The 15139-nt window shown below is 33.2% G+C and overlaps 1 protein-coding gene across 3 annotated transcripts in view; it reads left to right on the top strand.

Moving 5' to 3' along the window:
* Positions 1–15139, top strand: part of LOC117567419 (7SK snRNA methylphosphate capping enzyme bin3) — a 53100-nt gene that overhangs the window by 17872 nt on the left and 20089 nt on the right. For all 3 annotated transcript variants that reach the window (XM_034247412.2, XM_034247409.2, XM_034247411.2), the window contains one exon: positions 9693–9745. The gene's annotated coding sequence lies outside the window, so the exon portion shown is untranslated. The remainder of the gene's footprint in view (positions 1–9692; positions 9746–15139) is intronic.

The raw sequence follows: 15139 nt of genomic DNA, 5'->3' as shown, positions 1-15139 counted from the left end.
GTGTCACTTTAAGCGGATTTTACTGTAAGTATGCGAAGTTGTCATTGAAGGAGTTACGTTTATGTGTGTACAAAGATTAGATTGAGAATCACGTGAGAGATGTATATTACATATGTGGATTTTTTTTTTTGTGGTAACAAATAAATTATTAATGTAATTCGGTGGAATCGAGAAATCGCAAGGAATTTAAGTAACATCTGCGTTTATTATTCAAATATATCAACATATTTGCTGAAGAAATAAATACATATACTGATAAGATAACACTCGAGACTTTATTTGCATTGTCATTTCCTGAATGTTCAGGCTTTAATTTATAGATCCCATTGTCAACTACAGATTTGGCAAAGAACATAACGAAATTTGCTACTTTTCACTTTGCATATTCTGAAAGTTTCGCCATAAGTTTAATGAAAATAAGAACTGATTGTTGTATCGTTAATGTAGTTTCATAAGATTACAAATCTGAAACCACTTTAAGCTTTAACTCAAGTATTCAACCGAATACTTTATATTCTTTATGTTTCGCTTCGTCGTGTGATTGGAAGCTGACAAGGCAACTTCCTTTTTGGCAAGCTCTCTTCTTTTATGGATGCTTTTCGGAGTGTCCGAATGTGCGATGGCATGTTGTCCTTGACTGGCCAAATAAGTTGACAGCACTTGTGTCACACTTTATGCACTAAGCGGCAACAAATCTGCAGCCAAAAGTCCCATTACACGGCTTTAACAGCCCCCGGGAAATAGAGTCAACAAACACACACACACTCACACACAAGGGGCAATAAATTCTTGGCATAAATATGAACTACCCCAACATAAAGCGTGGGAGGAGAGTGTGTGTTGAGTAGTTGTTAGGAGCAAGTATGGTGGGAGGGGAGGGGAGGGGAGGGTCTTGGAGAAGTGGACCTCGCTTGGAGCACATTCGATAGCTCAAGAGAAAAACGAAACGAAATGGCGTGCTGTTAATGAGGCGTTGCCACCCAACCAAAAAGTGACCTCTCCACCCCCTCTGCACTCTGTACTCGCCGTACAATGCGTGCGTTTAATATGCCGTTAGTTTAATGAACTAAATTAATAGTTAATATGTGGACTACACTCGCAGCAGTGGCGATGAGATTGTTATACCTATTTATACATGTGTCTAATTCCAGCCAAATTCGAATTGAAACCGAGTCAACCATGGCACAAAAGTTCAAAGATATGAGTTTCTTATTTCGGTCACATGTGTGTGGAACATTTTGTCAACTTGATGACGTCGACAATTTTGTTTCATTTCTCTCCCCTCTCTCCTCTACCCTCTGCCTTGGGTTCGTTATGTGTGGCTGCCGCAAACCCAAACTAAGATAAACTATAAAGTTTTCGTACATGTCCATAGAAACAACAGCCATAACTTGTCTGGTTTTTGTGGCTTAAGGACATGTTTCTATGTATAGAGCGTTGTATATACTATATTTACTCGTATTTGTTATTAATTTTGTTTGGATAACAAGTTTTATGGTTGCAATCCCGAATTGAGGTTACATTTGACTTGCTAAAAAATCTCAATAAAGACATTGATTAAAATAATTCTAATAAAAATGAGCAAAAGAAAATATACTTGACATGCAATATAAATTGCATAAAACTTTCGATTTATTTTCGACCAATTAGTTTCAAGCTGTTGCCAAATCTTCCCACATCTATTTCATTGCTTCAATTTCATAAATTAAAACTCAACCCACCCGAAAATAGGCAAAATAATGAACCATACCTCCAAAAAAGGCAATTCTTATCGCTGCACAATAGCGCCATCTGTGGGCGTTTTCGCCACAGTTTTCTTTTCTATTGCCACGACACATGATTAACAACTTTAATGATAATCGCCAAAAAAAAAAAAAAAAACGTATTTTTGGCGTGTGTGTAACTGATACAATGAGATGCTCCGTTAGATGCGACATGATTTATGACTTCATTGTAGCGCAAATCCATTAGAAAAGACGATACTATTATGTGGCACTGTCTGTACATTAGGATTCCAATTTAAGTTCGTGTTGCTTGTCCTTTTATGATGAAATTAAGGCAAGTAGCGAAATCATAGAGTGTAACATGCTGAGAGGGTGTTTGAATACGGTTATCGAGTTTGTAACACAATAGAAATGAGATTAAATAATTGTGCATAATTTAATGAATCTTAAATTTGAATGAAGTCATATTTGGTGTAGTATATTTCCAATATAGTAGTATTATTCTTAAAATATACCATAACATACTAAAATATACCGAATGTCATTTATGCTATATCAATAAGCATATGTGACATTCAGTATATTTTAGTATTTTATGGTATATTTTAAGAAACATACTATTATATTTGAAATATACTACTTATTTATACAACATAAATGACATTCGGTATATTTTAGTATTTTATGGTATATTTTAAGAATATTACTATTATATTTGAAATATACTACTTTTTTATACAACATAAATGGCATTCGGTATATTTTAGTATTTTATGGTATATTTTAAGAATAATACTATTATATTTGAAATATACTACTTATTGATACAACATAAATGACATTCGGTATATTTTAGTATTTTATGGTATATTTTAAGAATAACCGCATTACCTTGCCGGTTACTAAAAATGGGTATTGGGTATCTCAGAGTCGAGCACACTCAACTGCAGATTTCATAATAGTTTTTTATGTTTGTGTGAGTTTAGGATGATGTTATCGAATATTGTATATATATATTGTATTGAATATTTGTGATAGAAATCATTTTTTAAATTTTATTTAACAAAAAAAATTAAAACAATCAGGTTAATTTTTTTTTTTTTTTTTTTTTTTAATAATAAAAGTAATAAAATTCTGCATTCTAATTAACTATGCAATTGATATTATAAATTTAAAATTGTTAGATTTGAAATACAAATTACTTATTTCGTTCACTTAAAGTGTAGCTCATCTTCGCATTGTTTCGCAGCTTATGGAAATTGCCAAGCCTGGCCAAAGTTTTTCCTCTCGTCGTCGCTTGGGTGCGAGTCCAAGACCAAGTCATAACTTTTCATTTGCAGAAAAGTTTATCTATTACCGTCGACCGTCGACTGTCCAGTCAACGCCCGCTGTCCGTCTGCATAATTAGCCAACAGCTCAGCGCAGTTGAGTCCAGCTGAGAGCTGAGAAATCATGGACTCGGACTATACAACTTACTCTGTATATGCACTTATATGGATGTATTTATGTAAGCGTCAGTGTGTGTGTTTGAATGGAGGTGCCCATAAATTGTTTGCCTGGCAATTATTTCTGATTCTCTTTCGGCACAATAACAACGTGTATTGCGGTTGTTGCGGTAACTGTTGTTTCTCTATTTTTGCCATTTACATATTGTTTATTTTTTTCTCTCTTTTTCATATACAGACGTAATATATATATATATATATATGTATATGTATTTTTTCGTTGCGCTAATTAAAGTTGGCCAACAGCAAGTGCAATTTATGTTTGTTGTGTTGGTTAGACAAGGTTCCAGGCCACTGCTCAATTATCGGATATGAAATGAATGCGAGCAATGCGATGAGGGATTTCATTCCTCTTTTAGTTATTTATAATTCCCAAACACAGTTTGCGCATATCATTAATAATTAAGTGTTTGTTTATTTTATTGTCTACATGTAAGTGTTGCTTGTACGTTTCTATCGTTTGGGAATTACACCGATAAATTAAAAATCAAGCAATTCTTGCCATTGCTGTCGAGGTTTCACGAGGCGAGAAACATAAATAATAATTAGCAAATTTTAAGTTAAATGCATTTAAGTTTGGCACACTAAAAATATACAAATATTCAGTCACATTTAGTATTTCATTTGACAATTGGTATTTATACTGATACACAGAAATGAAAGTTCAAAATTTGAGCTTCAAATGCTTTTTCCAATAAAGTTAGTATATTTTTGGTATTTCAGAATAAAAATGTTTAAAAATACTAAATACTTCATTTAAGATAAATATATCTGACCAATCGAATCCTCCTTCAGTATTTTTGCTAAAATGTAGCAGAGTTGTGCCTTCTTTTTATTTAAATATCATATAACACACTTTTTAAGAATTTGGGTGTTAAAACAATTAAGTATTTTTTTTCAACTTCCCGACTAATTTTGGCACATTTATTTTACTGTGCAACCTTTGGTATTTATGCTCACTTTTGGTATTTGCATATACTGATATACTGATATTTACTTTGTAAGCTGGCAAATGCCGTGTCAGTTCCGTTGCATATGCTTTATAGCATATTCGAGGTTCTTAACATTCCATTTAGGGAATTTCAACTGAAATCCGTTAACTGCTTTAGCACAAATCGATTGTGAAAGCCGAAATTTGCAACCCGTTACCCTCGACACAATGAGCAATCATTCAAACAAATACAATAAATACAAATATATGTATAGTGTACATTGTACATATTACATACACACATACACATTCCGAATTCGAATTCGTGAAATTTTCATTTCCGTTGCGCTAGAGCACGGCATATCCGTGTGGTATTCAATATATTTGGGGGGGAAAAAAGGTCCAACGCAACATGCAAAATTCATGCAGATTCCATTCAATGGAGAACGAAAGAGACAAAGCGAATAAGAGTGAGAGACAGAGATTGAGCGATCCATCAATAACCCACAATATGGTAGTTGACCACCCCATGTGCTAATCGAAACGTTTTTGGTGGCTGCATTTAAAAGCCACTTTCCCCATCGCGATAGATGCTGCTGCCGCTTCTGCTGCTGATGATTATGATGATGATGATGATGATGGCAGCGGGAGGCGACGTTGCATCAAGGTCAATGCATAAATACCGAAGTGCACACTGTGCAGTAAGTGGTGAGCGGTGAGCAGTGAGGGGTGCATTGCCATTAGCATTCAAGTACCCCACACACCAAACATCCTGGAGCCTTTGCCCTTTGCCATTTACCCTTTTGCTGGCAGGCCATTACACCATCCAATATACTCACTGACCTCCTAACAACACGACGCGTCTCCCTCTAACAACTCATCAACACTTTTCCCCAATTTTGCCTCACTAAAAAGTTAAGCGTTTTTCGCGATTTGCGCAAAACTTTTGCATACTTGTTTCGCACTGCAACTGCAACTACAAAATGACGTGAAAAATTCACAATAGAGATGATCTTATCATTAAAGTGACGAATTTCTGATGCTCTACAATTACACTTGGAATTTGATGAATGCATTTAATAAGTTGCATTTCTAATTATATATAAAATGAAAAAATGATTTGCGGATTCGTACAAAGGAATTTTTGCTATGATTTTTATTTTTCGATTTTTTTTTATAAAAATTAACTTTAATTTTCATTTTTATTATACATATTTAACTTTATTTTAATCTTTCTTTCTTTTTTTTAAAGAATAAAAGGTTTTTTTTTGTGGTTTGATTCATTTTAGTACAAAATATTGTGGCGGTCTGTGGAATTTATATATTTTTATTGATAATATTATATATAACCATCAGAAACCGCATAAGAAAAGGAGAAATTATTCATATACTATCATATTTTTATATGCTGGCGGATTGACTTTATTGCATATTAGAAGCTCTTAAAAATACATTTCATAAAGCTACCATTATTATTGATTTTACCATCATTGTACACTTAATATATATATTTTTTGCGCTGTTGCCAAACTTGTTACAATTTTCAACTACTTTCTTCAAGTGTCGTGAGCAAAGTTCCATTTTTGCCAATGTGCATTTTTCGCGCAATTTGTTGTTGTTTGTTACGAGACTTTTTGATTGGAAAACTTGTGCCTGGAACTACAGAGTTCTATTTTATATGAGCAAATATATATATATATTATTATATATTAAGAGATGTAGAAGGGGAAGAGCTAATTAAAATGCTGACATGCGTTTGAGGGTTAAAGTTCAGAATCGTGTGAGAATTGACAGTTTTCACCCATAGCCAAAGGTTAACAAATTGAATGTAAGTTTGAGAGGGGAGGGGAGAACATTTTTAGGAGGAGGGTCTCACACAGACTATCCCATAGTTTATTGGCCAAATCCAATTCAATTTCTAGACGGCATTCAAGTTGTTGACGCGATTTGCTTGTGTTTGTGTGCGTGTTTGTTCGAAGCGGTCGAGGTCTCATCTGATATCCTTGACTCGCCATGGCTTTAGTAGCAAATGCTCTTTACTCGCCTTTTCGCTCGCTCTTTCTCTGTTCCACAAATTGTATCCTTGTATCATTAATTAAGATGCACACAAACAACACACAAGCACATCAAGCGGGAGAGAGAAAGGAAAAGCGGAAAGAAGAGACTAAGAGAGAGAGAGGGAGAGGGATAGAAGCAGAGGTTGACTAAGTCAATGCCAACGCAGGTTGCGCTTTATCTATGAAAAGTCAGTGAGGCGTTTGCTGTTTCCGATGCTCCTTCTCTCTCTCTCTCTCTCTGTTTCTTCTGCTTCGTCTTTCCCCCGAATGTCCTTGCCTGTATCTGTGTGTGTGTTTTTCTGATTATATGCCACACACTCACATAGACGTCGCTTCCCACACACGCGTGCACAAAAATTACTCTTTGGTCGCATTAAATTTGCAATCAAAATGACACACAGACAGACCGTGTGTGTGTGTGGATGTAGGTTATATTCTAGTCGGCTTAATTTAATTTAATCAGCTTTGCAATTAGTTAGTAGCTCGTTTCTTGTTAAATGTTAATGCAATTTTACGACAGGGCAACAGAATTCGACTGAATAGCAAATAATTCGTTATATTAGTTTTACGTCACACTGAACTTTAACTCTCCATCATAAAATGCTGCTAAAATAACAGTATTTTGATAGTAGACAAACTAAATTTGACATATAAAATAAGTTTTAAATTAAAATAATTGTACATTTATTTCAAAGTTTTGCGATTTGTCATTCAGAATGTTTCTCAGAGCAACAACAACCATTAAACCTTACAACAAGTAAGAAAGTTACAGTCGAGTGTGATCGACTTTGAGATACCCGCTACCCAATTTGAATAAACGTAAAAACACTAAAAATATACCGAAGAATATTTTAGGTATATTGATACACTACTACTATACCATAGAGTGCAAAATATGCCAAAGAGTGCAAAATATACCAGATTTTCAGTCAAAGCAACCAAGACCCCTAATTAGTAGACGTTTTTATCCATACAAAAGTACAATTTACAATTTTTTTCTGATCGCAGATCAATCTTTATCGATTTTCATACATTGATTTCATGGAGACACAAAGTTATAATACCCTTCTACCCTATGGGTAGCGGGGTATAATAATGCTATGTAGTAATTAACATAATTATTCGCAGTAATCACAACTTATTCAGTCAGATTGCAATTGTATTGTTGCTTGTATTTCCCAAGAATCATAAAATGACTGAATATCGATTATGAAGTTACATTTGTAATCAATTTGATGTGTAAGAGATGACTGTGATGAATTAAAACCACAAAAGAAAACCTTGTAACGGATAGAATACAATATTTACTCAGTTTGCAAATCGATTTTGAGTCACAGAGTTTTGACTGTAAAGCTGTGATTGTAATTGTCAGTCATTAGAAAAAGATGCATTCAGTTGAATAAATGGGGAAAAGAATTAATGGCTTTTATCATTGCACACAATAATCGAAAACGAAAAGAATTATTTTGAATTTTGCAGAACATTTTGAAAGGTTAATTGTGAGATTTTTGGCAATCAATTTGATGTGCATTTTAATGGGAATTGAGTCAAGTGAATGCAAATGCTCAGCAATGAATCAATAATTGATTCACATTTTGTTATTGCCCATAAATGGTATTAAAATATTAAGTACACAACATTTGAATACAATTTGTTTTGCGCTGAAAGCATTTGCTTGCGACCTTCGCACAAATGGCAAATGGCAATCAAAATGAAGGTATAATAACCGAAATCAACAAATTTATGCCCAAAAGGAATACGAAGCAATCAATGAAAAGAACAAAACAGATGCGGCTCAAAGATACACTGAGGCTAAAACATAAACAGAATAAACAAGACAAAAGAAAAACGCCCATTGCAATCGAGGAAGGAGAAGGCGAAGTTGAGTTTTCAAGTTTTATTTTCATTTTATTTTTTCTCGCTATGCTTGTTGACAAACTCGAGTTGAGTTGTTCGTAGTTAGGGACAGAGAGACAACTCAGAGTATAGCATAACAGATTAATGATAACTAAAGTTAATTGGCTAAAAAATGTGTTGAAATTGCCAAGAATAGAGTGAGCAAGCGAAAGAGAAGGAGCGATAGACAAAAAGGCTTAAAGAGACATACAAACACATTGTGAGATATGACAGGTTCTTTGTAACCCATTGACCCTAATACTATGCACATATGTATATACGTATAGTACATATACACACATCTATGTATCTGTATAGTGTGGAAAATTCATTTAGCTCAGCTGATGATGGGGCCCAACTTGAGAGTTGAGTGTGCTGAAAGTTGAATGAAACGTTGTTAATCGCTCAACTCACAAAATGACAGCAGGAGGGTCTATAAATTTAAGTATACTAGATACACACTGTTTTATAGTCTCTCCCCTCTCTGTCTGCTCTCCGATTTGAACGAGGAGGAGTGCTAGTTGAGTGTCTCAAGATATTAAAACTTCAAATAAGACCTAAATGTGTCTACGTTGTAAATTCTCTTTAGACTTTAAATCCTCGATTAGGGCTAAAAGGCGGCTTTAAATAATTATACGACGCCATTACTTAATTCTATTTTTAGAATTTAGTATTGTTAATGTTTAAAAAGTAAAATTAATGTAAAAGGGAAATATTGAAAACTTTAACTTTCCTCCGATTAGCTTTTATTATTTTGAATATTTCTTATATATAAAATTATATATAACTAAGGTGAGAAAACATTTTACAAAATTATAATATGACAACTGCAAATATTACCAAATCAAAAGTTATTATTAAAAATTTTAAAGATAATACAAAATGCGCAGTGCATTTAAATAGCTTTCTATTTTTTATGAATTAATTAATTCTTATTGAATTATTCTGTATTACTCACCATCTCTGTTATTTGTTTAAGTGAAAGTGATCTCACTCGTCTTCCTAATAATAAATGCACCATTAAATATTCAAATGAAAATAAGAGTTTGTTAAATGAACAATCTCGATGAAAGCTACAGTATATCATCATTCAACATTTGTTTAAATAATAATATTATACTTTATAATAAAAATTGTATTTCGAGTAAACAAAAAATAGGAAATCTACAGTCAAGTGTGCAGGACGGTGATACAAATATACCGAATCAATATACCAAAAAATACTAAAATATGTCAAAAACGATATATTCGGTATATTTCTGTATAATATAAATTGTATTTCGAGCAATAAAAAATAGGAAATTTTCAGTCAAGTATGCAAGACGGTGATACAAATATACCGAACTAATATACCACAAAAATACTAAAATATATCAAGAGCTATATTTGGTATATTGGCGTAGTACCAGATTTAAAATAAGTTAAAAATATATCAAAAGTATTTCTTAAATAACTTGAATAATTTTTATCTGTTTGCCACATAATTTCCATGATTCATAAATACTGTAGTTATTATTATGATATAATATACACATCTAAACTATTGATTCTAATGATTTTCAATTATTCATCTTTTCAGAATAACAAATACTCAATATTCAAAGCGATAATTACTCAACATTGTGAGCAACGGTAAGTTGATGAAAATGAAAGCAATAAGTGGATTAAAATCAATTTAAGTCGTGCTTCTATCAACTCAATCAAAGCTATCACAATCAATTATTGGCCCAAGGCATTCTCTCTCTCCCTCTCTCTTCTAGTCTCCTCCTTCTATTTTCCCCGATGTATTTTATTGTTCATTCGGTGGTCTGCATAAACTCATTTTCCACACTTCCCGAGCGAAGCTTTGTCGAGGTTTATTTCTTTTTGTTGTGCCTGCGGTGCGTTCAACAGTTTTAAATAATTTCCAACATTTTCAATTTCGTTATGTTCCTCATGGATGAGTGTGAGTGTTTTTTTTTCTTCTCGTTATTTTGAGAGTGTTGAATATAGTACTATTTAACTCCCCGCGAGAGCGATAAAAATGCCACGCCCAGGGGTGAAATGCCGCCTTCTTTTTGTGCGCAATTTTCATGTGCTCTATAAATTTGAACGAATTCATTTGTTTGTGAAACGTGTGTAGACAGACGCTTGAAAAAACAACAACAACAACAGCAGCAAGAGCAGCAACAACAGCAACATCATGAGGCAACAATATGGTATAAACAGCATGTGCTGCTTGCCATTTGCAACCAATGTATGTTGTTATTATCGTGTTTGCTGTTGTTGCTTTCGCTCGTTGTTTTTGTTGTTGACACAATTGAGCGTCATATTTATTATGCCAACGGCTTCTCAGTCGCTTTTGTGCCATTCGTTGTAGCCTTGACAATGAGCACATTAACTATGTCATTTTGTTTGCTGCAGTCTTGTGAATATTTGTCTATACTAATCGTATTTTTCAAAATAAAGGGAGCAGCTAATTAAATTTGAAACAGTTCTATGTATGAATTTAATCTATTTGTTATACTAGCAAATATTTAAAATATTGCCATATTAGGTTTATTATTCATTTGAACATTTAAGAACTCTATTTTATTTCGTTTGATTTCTTTTAAATATTCTTGTAATCTATGGAAGAATAGTTATATGCTCATTTACTTAAAATAAAAGCTTTTTGTGTTTGCAAGATGCCTTGCAAGGCTACGTATTAAAAAGTAATATTTAATATGTATATTATAAACATATTCAAATAGTAATATTCAGTACGAATGTATATTAAGTATATTTGCTATCAAAGAAGAAATAAAAATAAAAAGCAAATATAAACAAAATCAAAAATTAAGCACATTTATAATCGGTGCGATTTTTGACATAGAATACAATGGTAACACAGTATTTAAGATTCCTGAAAATTTGATTGCGATCAGATAAAAGTTGTATAGTAGAAGTTTTTAAAGAAATATTTGTGTGTGGCAATCGGGTCTTAGATGCTTTGGCTGATAATTTGGTATATTTTGTACTCCATGGTATACTTACAACTTAATTTATACTCTTGTTATTGTTATCATTATATTAATAACTTTTAGTTTTAGAGCATCTCAGCTTCGTTGTAAAAATAAACAATTTTCTCATTTTGTTTCCTTTCTCATATTTGCCAAAATTTTTTTGTCGACAATCGTATTTATTTACACGAAATTGTTTCTATGTTTTGCATCGCTTGTCGCTGCTCGTGTCACATGAAAATGAAAAAAAAAAGAAAATAAACATTTTCAACATATTGTTGAACATATTCTAAATTTCTTTTATTTATTTGTTTTTATTTAACTTAGTTGTATTTATTTCATTTGGTTAGCGCGTTGGAATTCAGCTCACAAACACACAGAAAATATTTCATTATCAGCAGCTAGATATTTGCAGTGCTGAGAATTTGCAGCAAAACATTTCATAGAGGCAAAAATGTGTGTGCGACACAAACTCGCAACTGAAAGGCCATTAGAAACACGCACATGTCCTTTAAACACACACACATACATACAAACATATATATATATACACCTGTGTGGGATCTAAAATGGAAGGAACAGCAATTTTTGCAGAGCAGAAAAAACATAACGCACGCAGCATATCAGTCGATTTTCTTGGCATTTTCTCTTGTGTTGGTTTGCGCTTCTTATTCTTCCACCTCTTTGGCTTCTGACAATGGCTCGAAGATATAAGCACCTTAGAAATCAGTTGGGCAGAAGAGAAACAAACCAGAAAGTGTACTTAAAGTAGTGGAGTAGACTTCAAGATACCGTGTAGGTAGAAATATACTAAATAATTAATACTATACTAAAATAATTTGCAACGTGAAGTGTAATTAAAATAGTTGTGCATTAATAATAATAATAATAATCATTAATCATTAATTATCAATCAAATTATAAAATAAATTACTTGAAAATCACATGTCAATATATTTTAAAATACACTTAATTAATTTTAAAAAGTTTCTTAACAAATTGGACAATTATTATCGACACAATAATCATCTGATATGCCCTTTTAATTGGTCTGCTTGTAGGGTATATAAAATTTACATGAAACCAATTTGCAATCTTGCGGCATTTTCATTTCGAATCAACCTTCGAGCACAAGCCAAGCTGGTTTTAGACATACTTATGGCGAAAAAACAAGCAAATAGACAAGTCGAGTGGCAAACAAATGAGATTTTCCTCTCGTTATTTTTTGCATGTGAAGTGTTACGTTGCCCTGTGGAAAGTCAAATAAAAAATGTATGATTTGTTCATGGATAGCAAGCTATTTATCGCACTCTTGACAGGCATATTTTGATATCTTTGCTGCTTAACCAAAGCTAAAATTTCACATCAGTTTATGTCATCAACTTGCGACAACTTCTTTTTTATTCTAGAAAAAGATAGTGAGCTAATCAGTATGCGTTAATCCAAAAGTTGATTCAAGTTTTTATGACTAATATTCAGCACATTTCTTTATTTATGTATTCAATTAATAGTATAAAACTGTCAACTGTGTTCTGGAATTTCCATTGAGTTATTAAGAGTTCGACGAGCTTTTCAAGCTGTTGAAAGTTTTCACCAAGACTTAAGATCATAGCTTTTTAAACACTTCCAATCTAACAAGCAATATGTTTAATTTGAATTTGTATAATATCTACAGTAGGTCACAGCTTATTTCAACCACCACCAACCGACAACTTTGACTCAGTATACTGGCTAAACTAAAAGAGGTATTAACTTTATTTAAACGTAGGATTTTAGTTTAATGTTTTAACATACAAGATATTTTTTCATTTATCTACTAATTTTTTGTTTACTATATAAAATTATCGAAACACAAAAAAATGCCAAAAAAAAGTACCACAGCTTATTTCAACCAGCAACTTTGCAGCTGTGCGAAGATCAGTTTCCTAGTAAAATAGCGGTTTTTTGTTGATCTATTGCTTTGTGTATAGTATTTTCAATGTTTAGAAGTTAGATTTTCAACATTTGAAGCTTTAGATCTCAAGAGACACGCATATTTTACAAAATGGGTCCGTGAACCTCAATTGAGAAGGAAAATGACGTCATAGATCCTTTAAAGAATTGAAATTCCCGTCCAAAAATTTATGAAATGGTTCATCTGAGTGTTTCGTCGGTGCAGATCATCATTTCACGACTTTTTTCGCGAAAATATAGTGCATGAGAAGGGCAAAAATTTACCCAATGCAATTTTTAATAAGACCTCAACCTCAACTTGAAGAAACTCGTTACACATCAATATTAAAGATAATTAAAGTGCATTTGAAAAAAATGTAACAAACAATATGTGGATTCTAATTATATTTGTATAATTTGGCTTGAAAAGTTCATTAATATTAAAGTGCTTTTAAAACTTAGTGTTGACAACTATTTATAAAACTGCAAAATCATTGAAAAACACAACTAAACAAAGCAAGTAGTCTTGATATTAATGCAAATAAAAGCAAATGCGAACCGACTATCTATAGCTCGATCCATCAATTATAAAGTTGCTCAAAATTCCAAGCTTTAACCTCATTTAAATAGAACACATATCTCTGGCTTATTAAGTGTCGTTATTAAGTGGATTATATATGAATGTTTGCATGATGATAACACTGAGAAGTGAAGAGAGGCAACTTCAGTATTCAATCATTTGGGCAACGTCATAAATTGAAGTCGATTTTTTATTGGTCATTTGTGTAGAATTCGCAGAGCTTTAGCTTTATGGGCTTTTGCGATACGGGCAAGTTAACTTGATTTCAGTTTGCCGTTACAATCTGCAATCCTATAAATGTCTGTGCTGTGTGCCCCCAAACTGCAATCGGTCAATTTTACAATTGCACAGCACAACACAACAGAGCAGAGCACTACAAATAGACGCAACACTCGACGGTTAAAGTGGTTTTTCCGCTTGGCAAATGGCAGTAGACCTAACGAGGAGTGGCAGATGATGGGGCAGGCAAACTGCCGCCAAACTGCTGTTGTAAAAACACAAAAACAAAAACAGAAATAGAAACAGAAAAAAAAACAAGTAAGAAAGCTACAGTCGAGAGTGCTCGACTGTGAGATACCCGCTAACCATTTTGAATAAAAGTAAAATATTGCGGTATTATTTTCAAATTATACCAAAAATACTAAAAATATATCCAAATGTATATTTGGTATATCGATATAGTACCGCATTCAAAATATACCATATACGGCACAATTTTTCAGATTATTAGCCAAAGTAAATAAAACTTCTAGTAAGTAGGCGGTTTTGCCCATACAAAAGTACATATTTCTTTAATAACTTCCACAATTTTTTCTGATCGCAGCCAAATGTTTAGGAATCACAACTACAATAGTCAAAATTCGCGACTCTAGCTTTAAAATTATGCTTGCTATTCGATTTTTGTTGATTTGTGGGGGCGGAGGTGGGCGTGGCAAAAATTTGAAACAAACTTGATCTGCGTGCAAACATAACAAATGCTGTCGAAAAAAATTATAGCTCTATCTCTTATAGTCTCTGAGATCTAGGTGTTCATACAGACGGACGGACAGACACACAGACGGACAGACGGACATGGCTAAATCGTCTCGGCTGTTGACGCTGATCAAGAATATATATACTTTATAGGGTCGGAGATGCCTCCTTCTACCTGTTACATACATTTCCTGCTGGCATAAATTATAATACCCTTCTACCCTATGGGTAGCGGGTATAAACAGAAAAAAAGAGACTTGACTAGACGCCATCGTCATCGTCATCGTCATCGTCAATGCCTTCGTTTCGTGTGTTGGTATAGAAAGCAGAAAGTCCGTGGCATGTTTTGCCGTTGTTGGCCTCAAATGTTGAAGCGAAAAAGACCAAGAACAACAACTGCAATAGCAATAGCAACAGCAACAGCAGTTAGAAGAGAAGAAAGAAGAGAAACCATTTGGAAAATATAATCAAATTTCTGTCTGTAGCTGAGCGCAACTGAACTTCATACTGATTACAGATTCGTTCTATATGTATATTCCATGCATATTTATAACCTTAGAC

This window comes from Drosophila albomicans, chromosome 3 (assembly GCF_009650485.2).
Source record: "Drosophila albomicans strain 15112-1751.03 chromosome 3, ASM965048v2, whole genome shotgun sequence".
NCBI lineage: Eukaryota > Metazoa > Arthropoda > Insecta > Diptera > Drosophilidae > Drosophila > Drosophila albomicans.
This window is presented reverse-complemented; position numbering and strand designations above follow the sequence as displayed.